The sequence below is a fragment of the Lissotriton helveticus genome, chromosome 1_1, assembly GCF_964261635.1.
Source record: "Lissotriton helveticus chromosome 1_1, aLisHel1.1, whole genome shotgun sequence".
Taxonomy (NCBI): domain Eukaryota; kingdom Metazoa; phylum Chordata; class Amphibia; order Caudata; family Salamandridae; genus Lissotriton; species Lissotriton helveticus.
This window is the reverse complement of record NC_136057.1, coordinates 1,386,712,093-1,386,727,292: the sequence shown is the minus strand read 5'-3', so window position 1 is coordinate 1,386,727,292 and position 15,200 is coordinate 1,386,712,093. Positions and strand designations below refer to the sequence as shown.

The 15,200-nt window shown below is 52.3% G+C and overlaps 1 protein-coding gene across 3 annotated transcripts in view; it reads right to left on the bottom strand.

The window, feature by feature from the left end:
• Positions 1–9,862: 9,862 nt before the first annotated feature.
• Positions 9,863–15,200, bottom strand: part of TRIOBP (TRIO and F-actin binding protein) — a 246,669-nt gene continuing 241,331 nt past the window's right edge. For all 3 annotated transcript variants that reach the window (XM_078684096.1, XM_078684100.1, XM_078684103.1), the window contains exon 14: positions 9,863–10,947. The gene's annotated coding sequence lies outside the window, so the exon portion shown is untranslated. The remainder of the gene's footprint in view (positions 10,948–15,200) is intronic.

Here is a 15,200-nt window from a genome sequence, read left to right as displayed (position 1 = left end):
GACTTCAGGAGGCAAGTCAAATGGCCTCAACTGTCGCCGCTCAATCTCCACGCATGGAGGTGGAGACTGGACAGGTTCGGGTGGAGGACCGTCCCCTGCTGCTGCGACAGAAGGTCCTCCTGAAGGGGCAGACGGATCGAGGGACCGACTGTCATGCTGAGTAGCTCGGGATACCAGTATCTTCGAGCCCAGTCCGGAGCCACAAGGATAACTTGGGCCCGGTCGCGCCTGATCTTCTTCAGCACTCTGGGCAGAAGTGGTATAGGCGGAAAGGCGTACAACAGACCGCAACTCCACTCGCGCCGAAAGGCGTCGCCGAGCGAGTGCCGTCTTGGAAACTCCAACGCGCAGAACTGATGACATTGCGCGTTCTCTTCTGTGGCGAATAGATCTAACCAAGGCTCTCCCCATTGCTGAAAGAGGCCTCTCGCCACGTCCGAGTTCAGACGCGATTCGTGATCCACCGAGCACCGACGGCTGAGTTCGTCCGCCCTGGCGTTCAGAGAACCTGCCAGGTGTTGAACCGTCAGAGTCACGCCCTGACGTTCCAGCCATTGCCAGAGACGCAGAGCCTCCTGGCAAAGGGTCCACGACCCCACACCGCCCTGTTTGTTGCAGTACCACATGGCGGTGGTGTTGTCCGTGAACACCTGCACTACACTCCCGTTGACAAAGGGGAGGAATGCCTTCAGTGCTAGGCGAATCGCCCGCAGCTCCTACAGGTTGATATGGAGCCGGGACTCCGCCGGAGACCAGATGCCTCTGATCTCCGCCTCTCCCAAGTGGCCACCCCAGCCCTGGAGGGACGCGTCCGTCACAACCACGTGCTCCGGTTGGGGAAGGGAGAGGGATCTGCCTCTGACCCAATCGCGGTCCGTAAGCCACCACTGCAACTGTCTCGCAGTGCCCTCCGAGATCAGGACATGGTCGGATAGGTTGCCCTGATGCTGGGCCCACTGAAACTTCAGGTCCCACTGCAGAGCCCGCATCCGCCACCTGGCGTGATGCACCAGTAGGATGCAGGAGGCCATCAGCCCCAGAAGCCGCAGCGTCAACCTGACCGAAACCCGGGATAACGGCTGAAAGATGGGAATCAGAGCCTGAATATCCCGGACCCGCCGTTCCGGGGGATAAACCCGAAACTGCGCCGAGTCGAGAACCGCTCCGATGAAAAGGAGCTTTTGAGAGGGACACAGGTGTGATTTCGGCACATTGATGGAAAACCCCAGCTCGTGCAGGAGGTCTGCCGTCATCTGAAGGTGGTGGACGACTGTCTGGGGCGAGCCCGCCTTCAACAACCAGTCGTCGAGGTAGGGGAAGACTGAAACCCCTAACCGGCGCAGATGAGCTGCGACCACCGCCATCACTTTCGTGAACACCCGTGGGGCGCTGGTAAGGCCGAATGGGAGCACGATAAACTGAAAGTGCTCGTGGCCTACCGTGAACCGCAGGTAACGCCGGTGGGCCGGCAGGACGGGGATGTGAAAATACGCATCCTGCAAGTCCAACGCTACCATCCAGTCTTGTGGGTCTAGAGCAGCCAAGACCTGAGCCAAAGTCAACATCTTGAACTTCTCCTTCCGGAGGAAGCCGTTGACGTTCCGCAGGTCCAAGATAGGACGCAGGCCTCCCTTGTCCTTCTTGGGTACCAGAAAGTAGTGGGAGTAGCAACCACACCCTACTTCTGGCCCAGGAACGCGCTCGATGGCCCCCTTGGCCAAGAGGGCCGTAACTTCCTCCTGCAGAAGTGTCAAGTGGTCCCCCGACACACGGTGGTTCTGCGGTGGCATGGCTGGAGGAGTGGACTCGAAGGGGAGGGCGTAGCCCCTTCGAACGAGCTGCAGCACCCACCTGTCCGATGTTATCGCGCGCCAGCGGGAGTGGTGATGGCGAACCCTGCCACCCACTGGCGTCACGTGAGCCCGAAAGCTCGGACTAGGAAGGCTTGGATGCAGCAGCGGGGGGAGGCGTGGACTGACCTCGCCGCTGGCCTCTACCGCCACCACGGCGGAAACCACGGCCGCCACCGCGCTGGGGAGCGTTCTGCGGCGCGTGGCTGGCAGCACGTGTGGGACCGCCCCTCCCTTGGCCACGAAAGGGGCGAAACGAACCAGTCTGCTGGCGCTGGGTCGAAAGACCCAAGGACTTGGCCGTGACCCTGGAGTCCTTGAAGCGCTCCAGCGCGTGGTCCGCTTTGTCACCAAACAGGCGACTACCATCAAATGGCATGTCCATGAGTGTATTTTGGACGTCTGGAGAGAAGTTGGCAGATCTCAGCCAAGCATGGCGACGAATCGCCACCGTCGTGGACATGGCCCGTCCCAGTGAGTCGGTCGTGTCCAGACCACAACGGATCGAGTACCGCGCCGCATCCCGGCCTTCAACCAAGGCCCGGGTGAGCTTGTCCCGCACTTCCTGGGGGCATTGCGGCAAACACTCTTCGACCGTATCCCACAGGGAGTGGGTGTAGCGGCCCAAGAGGCACGCGGTGTTACAAGACCGCAGCCCAGCGCTCAAAGAGGAAAAGACCTTTTTACCAAATTGGTCATACCGCTTTGATTCCCGATCGGGCGGAGCCGACGGGAATGCGGACTGCGAAGTGGAGGCCTGGATCACCAGACTCTCCGGGGAGGGATGGGTGGATAGGAAGGCAGGGTCGTCCGGGCACGGACGGTGACGCCTGGCAACGTTCCGGTCAACCGGTGCACCAGAAGCGGGCCTGGACCAGGTGCCCAAAAGGACATCCGTCAGGGCCTCATTAAACAGCAGCATAGGCTCCTGGGGGCATGACTGCGGTTTAAACACTTCGGTCAGAATGTTCGGCTTGACCTTCGCGACGGGGAGCTCAAGGCTCAGGGCCTTGGCAGCCCTCATCAGGACCACCGAATAGGCAGCACCTGCCTCAGACGCCACAGGGCTCGGGGAGACAAACCCAGGGTTGGGCGACTCGTCCAGACCACTGGCATCACCCAGATCACCTACCCAGTCCACATCATACTGGCAGGCACGGGATAAAGGGTCCTCAGACCCCCCCCAACCCTCTCCATACTCGTCCTCATCGTCGTATTCTGGATCGACGATATAGACCTCGGGGTCAATGGGCCCCATCGGCGCCGGATCCGGCGTCGGACGACGCCGGTCCGACTCCGCGTCAGGAGTCAGAGGAGGAATGGGGGTGGCGCCGCGTGGCGTCGGCACAGGGGACCCGACGCCGGCCGGAACCGACGGCGGAGTCGCTGCACCGCGCGGAGGCGGTACCACGGGTTGGCCCAAAGGAACCGACGCCGGAGAGGCCGGCAGACCAGCCGGCGTCGAACCTGAGGGGCCCAGCGGCGCCGTGGCCGGAGCCACCGGCGGCGTCGGGGCAGGAGCACCCGAACCGCTCGGGCCCCCAGACGGGACCGACGGGCCCGCAGGCGCCGTAGGCCCCGCCGGAGGAGACCTCGCCCTCATAGCTATGAGGAAGGCCTCGATCTCCTCACGCGACGCGCCTTCCCCAGGGACCGACGGGTATGGGGCAGACGGCGTCGGCGACCCACGCGGGCCCGCGGGGGTGGGGCCACCCGAACCCCCGGCCGCATCACGCGGGCGTCGGGGGGAGTCGGGGGTACGATGACGACGCCCCGACTTCTTACGCTTACCTGACGAACCGGAGGAATGATGGCGACTCCCGGAGCGCTCATGGCGGCTCCGCGATCGTTCCTTCGACCGCTCCCTCGACCTCCGACCGGACCGGGACCGCTCTCGACGCGGGGCCGACACTCGGAGCTCGAGAAGCTTGCGGGACCGCTCCCGCCTAGCTTTACCAGTCAAGGCCCGACAGTCGACGCAGGACTCCACGTCGTGGTCCGCGCCCAGACACCGGAGGCAGAGTCGATGGTGGTCGGTGACCGACATCAGGCGGTCGCACTCGTCGCAACTCTTGAAACCGGGCATCCTACCGGCACCGTAGAAGATTAAGTAGTTAACAAAACTTGGTCAAAAGACCGGAGTACTGCTCTTCGGATCTGCGCTAACTGGCGCGGAAAAAAGAAGAACTGACGTCAGCGCGCGGAGGCGGCGTCTATATACTCCAGCGACGTCATCACGGCGCACAACGCCGACGACGCGGAGCCGCAGGGGACGCCTGCAGACGACGCCTACCGACGCGCAGGGGTACTGCTACGCAAAAGTTTCCGGATCCAGACTGACGCCTGGGGATATTCTAAGGTAAGGAATCTAATACTAACCTGTTTCTTTCAGATCAGAAGTGCGGGCTTTCCTGGGACTCACGGGGTACTACCGTAGGTTCATAAAAGGGTATGGCAGCATTGTAGGCCCGCTCACAGAGTTGACCGCTAAAAAGAATCCAAAGAAAGTTAGTTGGACCCCCGCCTGTCAGAAGGCGTTTGAAGACCTGAAGCTTGTCATGTGCACCGCCCCAGTATTGCAGGCCCCTGATTACTCCCGAGAGTTCGTGGCCCAGACGGACGCCTCCGAGCAAGCATCGGAGCAGTCCTCTCTCAGGTAGACGACAAGGGTATCGATCACCCCGTGGCATTCATTAGCCGGAGGCTACTCCCTCGCGAACAAAGGTGGAGCACCATCGAGCGGGAGGCCTTCGCGGTGGTTTGGGCCCTGAAGAAGTTGAGGCCCTACCTGTTCGGTACTCACTTCCTGGTCCAAACCGACCACCGACCTCTCCGGTGGCTAATGCAAATGAGAGGGGAGAACCCCAAATTGCTACGCTGGTCCATCTCCCTCCAGGGGATGGATTTTACTGTGGAACACCGTCCCGGTGCTGACCACGCCAACGCGGACGGCCTGTCCCGATTCTTCCGCCTCAGTGAAGAGAACGCCTAAAAGGATGGGTAGTTCTCTCCGCCTTTCAGCTGGGGGGGACACGTGTTGGACCTGGCCTCGTGGCGTGGTTCTCCCCGATCCTCAGCACCCTGTGCGCGCAGCCCTGCACCCCGAGAACTCCTGGTCGACCTGTCCCCGGTCCGCCCAGATCCCTACACAACGCTCCCTGCATGCCCTGACCCAGAGCCGGTTGCCCCGTTCCTGCATCCCTACCCGTGGCCCCCGGACACCATTATTTCCACACAGGCCCACCGGACGCCATTTTCCCTTTCCGCCATCCCTGGCTCTGCAACCCTTGGCCGACCCCGGTCCCGGAAACGCTTAGGCGGCAGACACGCCTGACCCGGCTGGGGGGTAGAGGACCCTCCAAGTACCCCGGACCAAAGACTTCAATGGCAACCCCGGCCTCCTCCCGAGAGACTGGTTTCGCGCACACCTCTAGCCTGCCCCTGGGGGCTGGTTTCGATCACACCTTTGGCCTCCCCGAGAGCTGGCTCCAGACCTTGATGGGCGTCTGGGAATCCCCGGACGCATCTTCTAAAGCATCAAAGGGCCAGCCGATGGAACACACTACCGACCCGCCTCCGGGCCACGAGATCTCCTCCTGCGAGGGTCCGGACATCAAAGGGCCACTGGACTATATGAAGGGCCGCCTCGGAACTAGCGGGCAGTTGTATCCTGGACAAGAAAGCCCTGCTGATCTGATCACGGCTGACCTTGAGGAGAGACCGAACTCTGTACCCTACGAGCCCTGCTGACGCTGTCGCGGCTCACCCTCGAAACAAAAGAACTAAGATCCCGGAGCCCTGCTGACCTCGTCACGGCTCATCCTTGGAACTCTAAGGATCTCGCTGAACATCCTGAGCCCTGCTGACGCTGTCGCGGCTCCCCACGAACTAACGGCACCTCTGTGCACTCCGGATCGAGCCCTGCTGACCTCGTCGCGGCTTGAGGAGTACTCTGGTCCGGCTGGACCATCGGCGCTACCAACACAACCTGACTCGAACCGAAGTGAGTAAAACAGTCAGTACCACCTCCAACTTCCATATCCCCCCGGCTCGAGGATTGAGAGCTGTGCGCAGGCTACGTGACGTACTGGCCTACTACAGAGACTGTCCCGCTTCCCTATTCCTTCCAACCTAGACTTTGCAATACATCGAGCTTTGTAAATATTGATTCCTTTTAATTGTGATAAAGAACGTGCTTACTCAAGATCCACGGTGTGGTGTCCGTTCTTAAGTCTGGTGTGAGCTCAGTGTGCACGATCATAGAGTCCTCCCCGGCGGGGACCGCACGATAAGACTCAGCAGTATTTGTGGGAGAGGAGGATTCCGGGGTGGTCGGGAGTGTACATCCTGTCCCCTGGGGTCGCCCCTTCTAACAGCCACACACACACAAACACACCCAGCCACACACATAAACACACACAACCACACACACAAGCACACACCCACCACCACAACCACACCACCACACCCACAACCCCACACACACACACCCCCAGCCACACCCCCGACACCCACAACCACCCACACACGCACCACCACACCCACCCACACACCCACCCACACACCCACCCACACAAGCACTACCACACACACAACCACCCCCACACCACACACAAAACCACACACACACAACCACACACACACACAACCACACACACACACAACCACTACCACACACAACCACTACCACACACAACCACTACCACACACACACACACACACCACTACCACACACACACACCACTACCACACACACAACCACTACCACACACACAACCACTACCACACACACAACCACTACCACACACACACAACCACACACACACAACCACACACACACAACCACACACAACCACACACAACCACTACCACACACACACAACCACTACCACACACACACACACACAACCACTACCACACACACAACCACTACCACACAACCACTACCACACAACCACTACCACACACAACCACTACCACACACACACACAACCACACAACCCCCCACACACACACACACACAAAACCAAGCACACACACAACCAAGCACACCCACAACCACCCACACACCACACAACCACCCACATACCTCCCAACCACCCACACAACCACACCCAACCCCACACACACACACCCACACTGACAACCACACCCACACACAACCACACCCAACTTCACACCCAACCACACCCACAACCACACACACACAAGCACACCCAACCATACACACCCAACCACATACAACCACACACCCAACCACACACATAACCACAACCAACCACACACACACAATCACACCTGATCACACCCCCACACACACACAACCACAACCAGACACACACAAGCACACCCAACCACACAAATACACCCAGTCACACACACACAAAGACACCCAGCCACATACACAAACACACCCAGCCACACACAAACACACACAACCACACCAACACCACCACACATGCAACCACACACGCGCAACCACACACCACACACACACATAAACACACCCAGCCACACACACAAACACACACAACCACATCACAAGCACACACCCAACACCACAACCACACCAACGCAACCACACAACTACACACGTAACCACACAACTACACACGAAACCACACGCGCAACCACACACACACGCAACCACACATGCGCAACCACACACAACCACACCGTCAGTGCACAATCTCACCAGATACAGACACCATCAGTCGTCAGTGCACGCTTCCACCAGGCACACACCACCAGACGTCAGTGCACGCTTTCACCAGGCACACACACCACCAGTCGTCAGTGCACGCTTCCACCAGGCACACACACACACCACCTGCCATCAGTGCACGCTTCCACCAGGCACACACACCATTGCTACAAAAATAAATACACTTTTTTTGGCCTACAATTTATAGACTTTTGTTGCAATTGGTGTTGCAATATTTAGCAATGCAAATAGCTCAAACTTAATTAATGCGAGACCTACTGCATTGCAAATGCTTGTCCTTCTCTTCAGCACCCTGGCCTTCTGGTCTTTGGCTCTGCTAAGGTCTGCTCTTTTGTATTTAGCGATCGGCACACAAGCACCATGAAATTAGGAATTGGAGAACCTTGGTCACCGAGAAAAGGTCCCGACACCAATGTAGTCCTTGCACTTGAAACTAGCAGCTTGCTGCCCCTACCACCTATTTTATCAGATTTTTTTTTTTAAGTGAAACATGCTGGGTCCTTGAGCCTCCTCCCAACACATCCACAGCTCATCAGGCCAGAAAGCTGAAGCTTCACTTCTGGCCATGGCCAAGGGCCCTTGCAGTTTAGGCAAGGGCCCTTGGCCATGGCCAGACCTTGGTACTTACCAAACAAAGCAGGGTCTCTCTAAAACTCAGAAGTCCTCATCTTTCTTCAATCGCTATCTATTTAAGGATATGAACTACTGGCACTGCCCCCAACTGTGCCTCCTTTCAACTTCGGCAGCTGTGTATAAATGTATCGTTTAGTTAGTGGCGGCAGAATGGCTGGGATCACAGCAGCACATGAAACAGACTGTCACCTGGCCCAAGACATGCAACATGCCAAACACTAACTTGTCACAGAGAGAGCACTTCCTTATCCCTGGCTAACTGCATGCATGAAGGCATCTACCACTCCACTGACAGAGAGCCTCAGGCCCTTCGGACTCTCAAGGAGGTGCTCTGGAAAGGGACCCGCAAGGAAAATAACTGTTGTGACAGGGAAAGCAAGTGGACCAGGAAACGCAGGCACACTCAGTGACATCAGCCAGGAAAAGAATAGGCATACGGACAATGGGACAACAGATGGAAGAAGCAGAAGGAAAGAATAAATCTTTCTCAACCAAGGGGGAAAGGGGATAAATAATTAAGGGAGACATTGTGTTCATAAGAACATAGCTAAGGAGCAATACACCCAGACATCCAATGGTTGTAAATAATTAACAAATGTAACTGGCTCGATTCCTGGCACCCATTCCACTGCAGCAGACTCCAGCAGCAGACTCCAGTGAACTCCATTGCAGCATCATTACTTTCAGTTTGTTTGTAAGGGCTGATCGCAAAAGAAAAATTTTCAGATAGAGCCAATGATCACTTTTAGGGGGGGGGACGTCCCAGAAAATCCAAGAGAAGAGACTGTAAAAAAATAATGGGAGCTTTGGATCCAGCCAGCTGTGGCATGATGGAAAAAGGAACCAACATCTCCAGCACGGGTGATGCCTTTATGCATCAGTGACTTAGGATCCCAGCTACCAGTATCAATGCCAAATGGGCAGATTGTCATCTGGGGAAACGTCAAAAATGTTGACATTTGTGGTCTGGCTGATTCCCATTTTCAGCTAGCATAGGTACATCATTTGTTTCAAGAATGAGCGATGCATATTGTTCAACCTTCTTGATGTGTAAAAAAAAACAAAACAGGCCATTGAAAAAGAAGTTTGCTTGTACCATAGAGAAATTCAGCAAGATTAAGGGAAACTACGGCATAGCCCCATCATTCCTAAATGTTTGCACACTCTGCATCAGGGTATTATCTTTCAGATTTGTTATTTGCACTTACATTTTGCCGCTTGCCTTGAAACAGGCTCATGCTGGGGGAGTGCAGGGAAAGCCCTACCAGACTTGAGGGGATAAACGGAGCATGGATCACATTTAAGACAGCCGGATATGGCGACAGAGGAACTACTTAGCCATCATACAGAAGCACTAGCTAGCAGTCTGTTCTTCTGGAACCCTACTGTTTGTACCCCCAAGGGCTGATTTGACTGTATCAAAGGTAGACCATCAGGTATCACCAATAATCACTTCATCCTGCACTAGAGTAAGAAACAATGCTGTGCATGGGATCAATATACGTTGATGATGTGCCCTATGATGTACCTTTTCATCCCAGATCTCGCATTCCTTCGACTCCCAAGTAAGAGAGGGACAGAGGAATAATTTGTAGAAATTATTAAAAAACTCTTTAAAACAAAAAAACCATTATAAACGCAGAAAGAAAAGCAATATATTTTAAAACTTTTATTAAGTGAACGAGTCGATTCCTTCCTTTAGAAATGGTTTTACATGTTAAGTAATGTTCCCCCTTGCAGGCCCAGCCTCTCTTCCCCAATGCCAGCAGTAATCTGCCACACTCTCTCACTCAAACTAGGTCACTTCTCCTAGTTCTGGAAATGGATTCATGTTAAGATAATACAATCAATACAAGACCACCTTGCTCCTGCATCATCAACCACTGCAACCGTCAACACTATACCACTATCTGCTCCCCTTTCCCCGAACCGAAGCACGTAGCCACCATTCACATTGCAATGACTGCCAGCTTTAATCAAATTCAACCAATAGCAGTGGCCGGCAACTGCAAAGAAAGAAGTAAGCAGGGTCTGGAAAAGACACATTCAACCAAAGTTGCTGGAAGGCACCCTGCCCCTCTATGGTCCGAAATGAAGGTCCATACAATACGGACATCCTCATACTCACACATCCATGTGGCTAATCTGTCCAAAGCAAGCTAGTGCTGCACATGAAAGTGCAGAACAAAAACTCCAGTCAGGGTGGGGGCATCAGTCCAGTGTGCACTTGAGGGGGAAGCACATGGTGGGCACTAAAACACCACAGGCTCAAAAGCACTTCGGTTCATAAAGTGCATGCCAAGAGGGTACAGCGAGGCAACACCTATTTGAAAGGTGGTTACCAATCCTCAACGCAGGCATGTGTCACACTGCACAGCTGTACCTTTGCACAGTACAGTATCTGTTAAAACCTTTCAAGGATATGACGGAAAAAACGTGTCACAGTCAATAGCTGCTCCCTGTGGGGAGGGAAACAAAGCAGGAATAAAATAACTATACATTAATATATTTATATATATAAAATCTTTCACATATAAAATCCAGAAGGTGCAAGGGATCCAGAGTACAAAATTTCCTCTTGGAGGACTGTAGTGGAAGCACTGGTGAGTTGCGCCGGAGGCACTGGTGAGTTGTACCCAACCATAGGGCGACACTGTTGAATTATTACTCTGCAGACGCTGGGCGAGCTCCACTGCATGGGTCCCAAAAACAGACTAAGCAGGAGGACGTGGCAGAGGCCTAGAGAAAGGTAGACATTTGGTGTTAGTATGAGGCAAAATCAACATCTTCACTTCCCTGCACATGGTCATGATTGAGGTGCGACCTACATTTGGGCTCCAGCAGAAAATGCTCCAACTGACCCCTCTGTCAATGATAGAATGTCCAGGGTGCCTTTGCCTTTGCTCCATTTGCACATGTTCCCAATGCAGCCAGTGCTGTACTGGTCCAACCAAGTTAACCCTCTCTTCCCATATATCTAAATTCTCTCCATTTCCCTTTTCAACCCAAACCGTACATCACTCATTACTATATAATTGGTGGTGCTACGCAAATCTAAATACACAGAATAACCTGCACATCCAGTCAAAGGTATGTCCCTTCCACCAGTTGCCTGGAGATAACTAACAGGGCTGGTGTTCCTGATGTTGCTAGGACTGCACAGTTAAACATCTATAAGTGGATCCCAGAGTCCCTCCCTACCATTGCTTGGGTCTTCTCCTATTTCTACAATGAGGACACAGTCACAACACAGTATTGTATTGTAGAGGCTCTTCTATAGCGCATGGCTACTCGGGAGCATCCCAGCACAGTGCTTCGCGAACCATTTGACTTCCCTCAGCCAGACGTTATGTTTTAAGTAAGTAAAACTTTATTGCATGATTTAAAAAAACCTTTGCACAATACAAAAGAAAAAACAATTTTGATACTTATTCAATTGATAGACTTGTTAAATAACAGTAGTAAAAGTAAAAAACAGAATGCCCAGCCCACCATATGTCCCAGCTCTCTTATTTCTGCCCTGCACCTATGGAAACGATCTCATTCAAAATGGCTCTTGCCAGGTTTATATTTAGCAGACTGAAGGTGTCCAGCCAGTGTGCACGACCCTTTCTTTGTGTTGCTTGTACCTTTAGAGTTCTGTTCGGTTTTCTCAAGGTGCCCACAGGGCAGTATTGTCCTTCTTATGGAGGTCCAAGCATCTGCGCCTCTGGCTGAGCTGGCGATTGCCATCTCCCCTTCCCTAGTTTTTTTTACTGCGCAGTCCATGAACCTCACCAGTGCGCAATTTAAATATGTGTTCCGTGGGTCGAAGCAGGCCAATACTGCGGATCTGCATGATCTGACTTCCTTATTATTCCAGGCCCTCCGCAGGAGAAGCATTCTTTCTTTCAGAGGCTAGGGCACAGGCACACAACACGAATTATATCTTCCCTATGCTTGCCGCAAAATCGACATGTCTCCGGGGGTTATTCTCTTTTCCATTTGGGGAGGTGGCAAGACAGGTTAATCACCCCCAATCTTAATTTTAGAAATCGGAGTTTGATGCGTGCATTAAAAGTACAAGTTAAGTAGCTCTGAGGTGTCAGCTGATCGTATGTGATGAGGGTCATCCAACCATGGCTTCTTTTTGCAAGGCTCGCCTTATCTTCCATTGAGGAGAGCTTCTTTGTGCATTTTTTCGCTAGGCTTTTAAACTCATGTTGGCTGACATGCAGGTCCCATGCATCACTCAGGCCTAAGGTTTTTAATCCACTTGACAAATATCGATGCCCCGCTTGCCATCGTTTTGGTTTTAGATCAGACCATAGGTGTTCTGCTAACCTGCCTTCTTTGGGTAGCCTCAGCTTGTGGCAGCACATTAGGAAATGCATCATGCTACCCAAAGTTTGCTTACAGATGCCCAGTTCCAGCCTGATTTGTGCCGGTGAAGTGAAAGATGGTAAGTGAAAAACTGTTCTAAAAATGTTTGCTATAATTGTATCCAGTTGATCACTGTCCAATCCCTTAAGCACCTTGCTTCCATATGTTCGTGTTGGAATGACTTTTGCCTGCGCCACCTGTAGTGTTGGAGCGAAAGTTGGGCCAAATAATTCCTTATGGATGGAACTGAGAGCAAAAGCTAGTGCTGTACCTTTCTTTTTTTGTTCTCCCAAATGGGTTTTATATGTTCCGTTGTTGTTGAAGATCACTCCTAGGTACTTGTGGCATTTGGCTTCTGTAATTCTTTCAGAATTTAAGACTCATGTCAACTTTTTTGGTCTTCCTGGGCGAATTGCCAAGATTTTTGTTTTCTTGTTGTTTATCACAAGCTCATTCTTGTCCGAGTATGCGGTGGTTGCGTCCATGAGTCTTTGTAGGCCCACCTTTGTGCTACTTAAGAGAACCACGTCATCTGCATATAAAATATTTGACAGCTGTAGAATGCCTAGTTTGGGAGCATGGGAGTTTGCTTTGTTAAGGGCTTTCGGAAGATCTGCTAAAAATAGATTGAAAAGTGTGGGGGTCAGGACGCATCCTTGTTTCAGTCCTTTTGTTGTAAAAATTGGTCTTGACAGTCTGGAGCCGTCGCCAATCTTAATACTGACCCAAGTGTCCTGATGCAGTAGTTGTAAGACTCTTAATAAACCATCTGGGATGTTCAGATCTAGAATCTTCTGCCACAGCTTGCCCCTATTGACTTTGTCGAATGCTGAACTAAAATCTATAAATCCTATGTAAAGCGATCTGGTGCTAAGCTCCGCCTTATCTATCAAGCACGAGAGAGCCATGAGGTTAACCATAGTGCCTGTCCCGCTTGTAAAGCGAGTTTGGTTTAGTGGGATTATTGAATGGTCCTCAGCCCATTCCCGTAGTGAATTTAGCAAAATCCCCGCAAAGTACTTGGCTTCATTGTCAATGAGAGCAACTAGCCGATAGTTGCTGGGGGATTTTTTGTCCCCTCCTTTGAAGATTGGAACAAGGTTCGATCCTCGCCAAGAAGGTGGAATGAGGTCCTTTGCTAAAATGGAAGAAACAAGTGGAGCTAGTTTGGATGCCCTGAAAGCTGGGTCCTCCTTGAACAGAGCCAGAGGAATTCTGCCTGGTCTTGGGGCCCCATCTTTTCGACCCTTTTTAATCTGCCTTTCGATTTGGTCCTTCAAACCTGTGCCGTACTCAGTGCGGTTGTCATGCTTTTGTCCCTCTGATTCCTTTTTGCGTTTTAATTTTTGTGGGAAAGCTCGTCCATTGTTTACCATATTCGAAGGTGTTTTGAAACTGTGTTCAACTCTGTTAAAAAGTGTTGGTGCTCTTTGTGCCAGTGACCTGGTTGTTGAAATGGGTGTGCAGAAAAAAATACCACTCTAACTCCAATATGTTTGATGAGGCGGTTTTCGGGACACGACCCCCAAGACTGTTAAGAGTGCGCCAGAATCTCGCAGAGTTGTTTGACCTTATGTCTTGATATAGTTTGGCCCAGAAGGAGTTCCAGTGTGCCCTGCGATGTTCTCTTTTTACTACCTTCAGATGCCTGCGAGCTCCTCGCAGTTTGGTTAAGATTGATATATCCATTGGCTTTGTTCTTAATTCCCGCCATAGCCGATTCATGCCTTTTTTCGCCAATCGTATTACTGGGTCCCATGAGATCGACTGTTGGGACCCCGTCGCTTTCCCATGTGTTGTTGGCTTTGCATGTCTGGCTGACAGCCTGCTTGTAAAGCTAGTCCAATTGGGAATTTGATCTTCAATTACCTCACCAGTGGTCTCTATCATGTGCTTAGCCTCCTTTGATACTAGCTGTAAGTTGTTAACTGAGCACTTTATTCGTTTTAAGTTGATCGTAAAGCTTTCAAAAGCTAGTGTTCCCGCCTCATCGTGTTGCATCATTCTGGTACTGAACAATATTTCTTGAGGACTATGATCACTTTCAGGTCTGTCACCAAACCCGAAGGTAATTACTAGATTCAGGAGAGAAAGATTAACAAAAGTATAGTCGATTACAGATGCACCGGTGTTTGATAAGAATAAAAGGCCAGGCGGCTTGTCTGGACTGAAGCGCCCATTAAGTGCTCTGAGGCCAAGATGTTCTAGGTTTCCTTGTAGGGTGCATCCTTTCAGGTCTTCTTTGTGCCATCCAGGGCAATCCTGTGGTGGTATAGCCCAAACACTTTCTTGTGATTTAATTACTTCGGTTTTTTGGAGGACGGACATTAACCACATGTTAAAATCTCCAGAAAGTACAATGTCCGCTTACGGAAACCTTGATCTCATTCTTAGTACTGTCGCTATCAACTCTTCTGAGACTTTTTGCCTGGACGCGGAATTTGGACGAATGTACACATTCAGTAAGATTATGGTTCTGGGCTGGCCTGGGGGGGGGGAGTTGAAGGAAATTCCCACAGACTGGAAAGAGTAGGATGAACTTGCGAGATCCCATGAAGTAATAGCATTATTTGTTGATATGAAAATCGTTAGACCTCCGCTGCCTCTTCCTGATGATTTCGCTTTGGTGG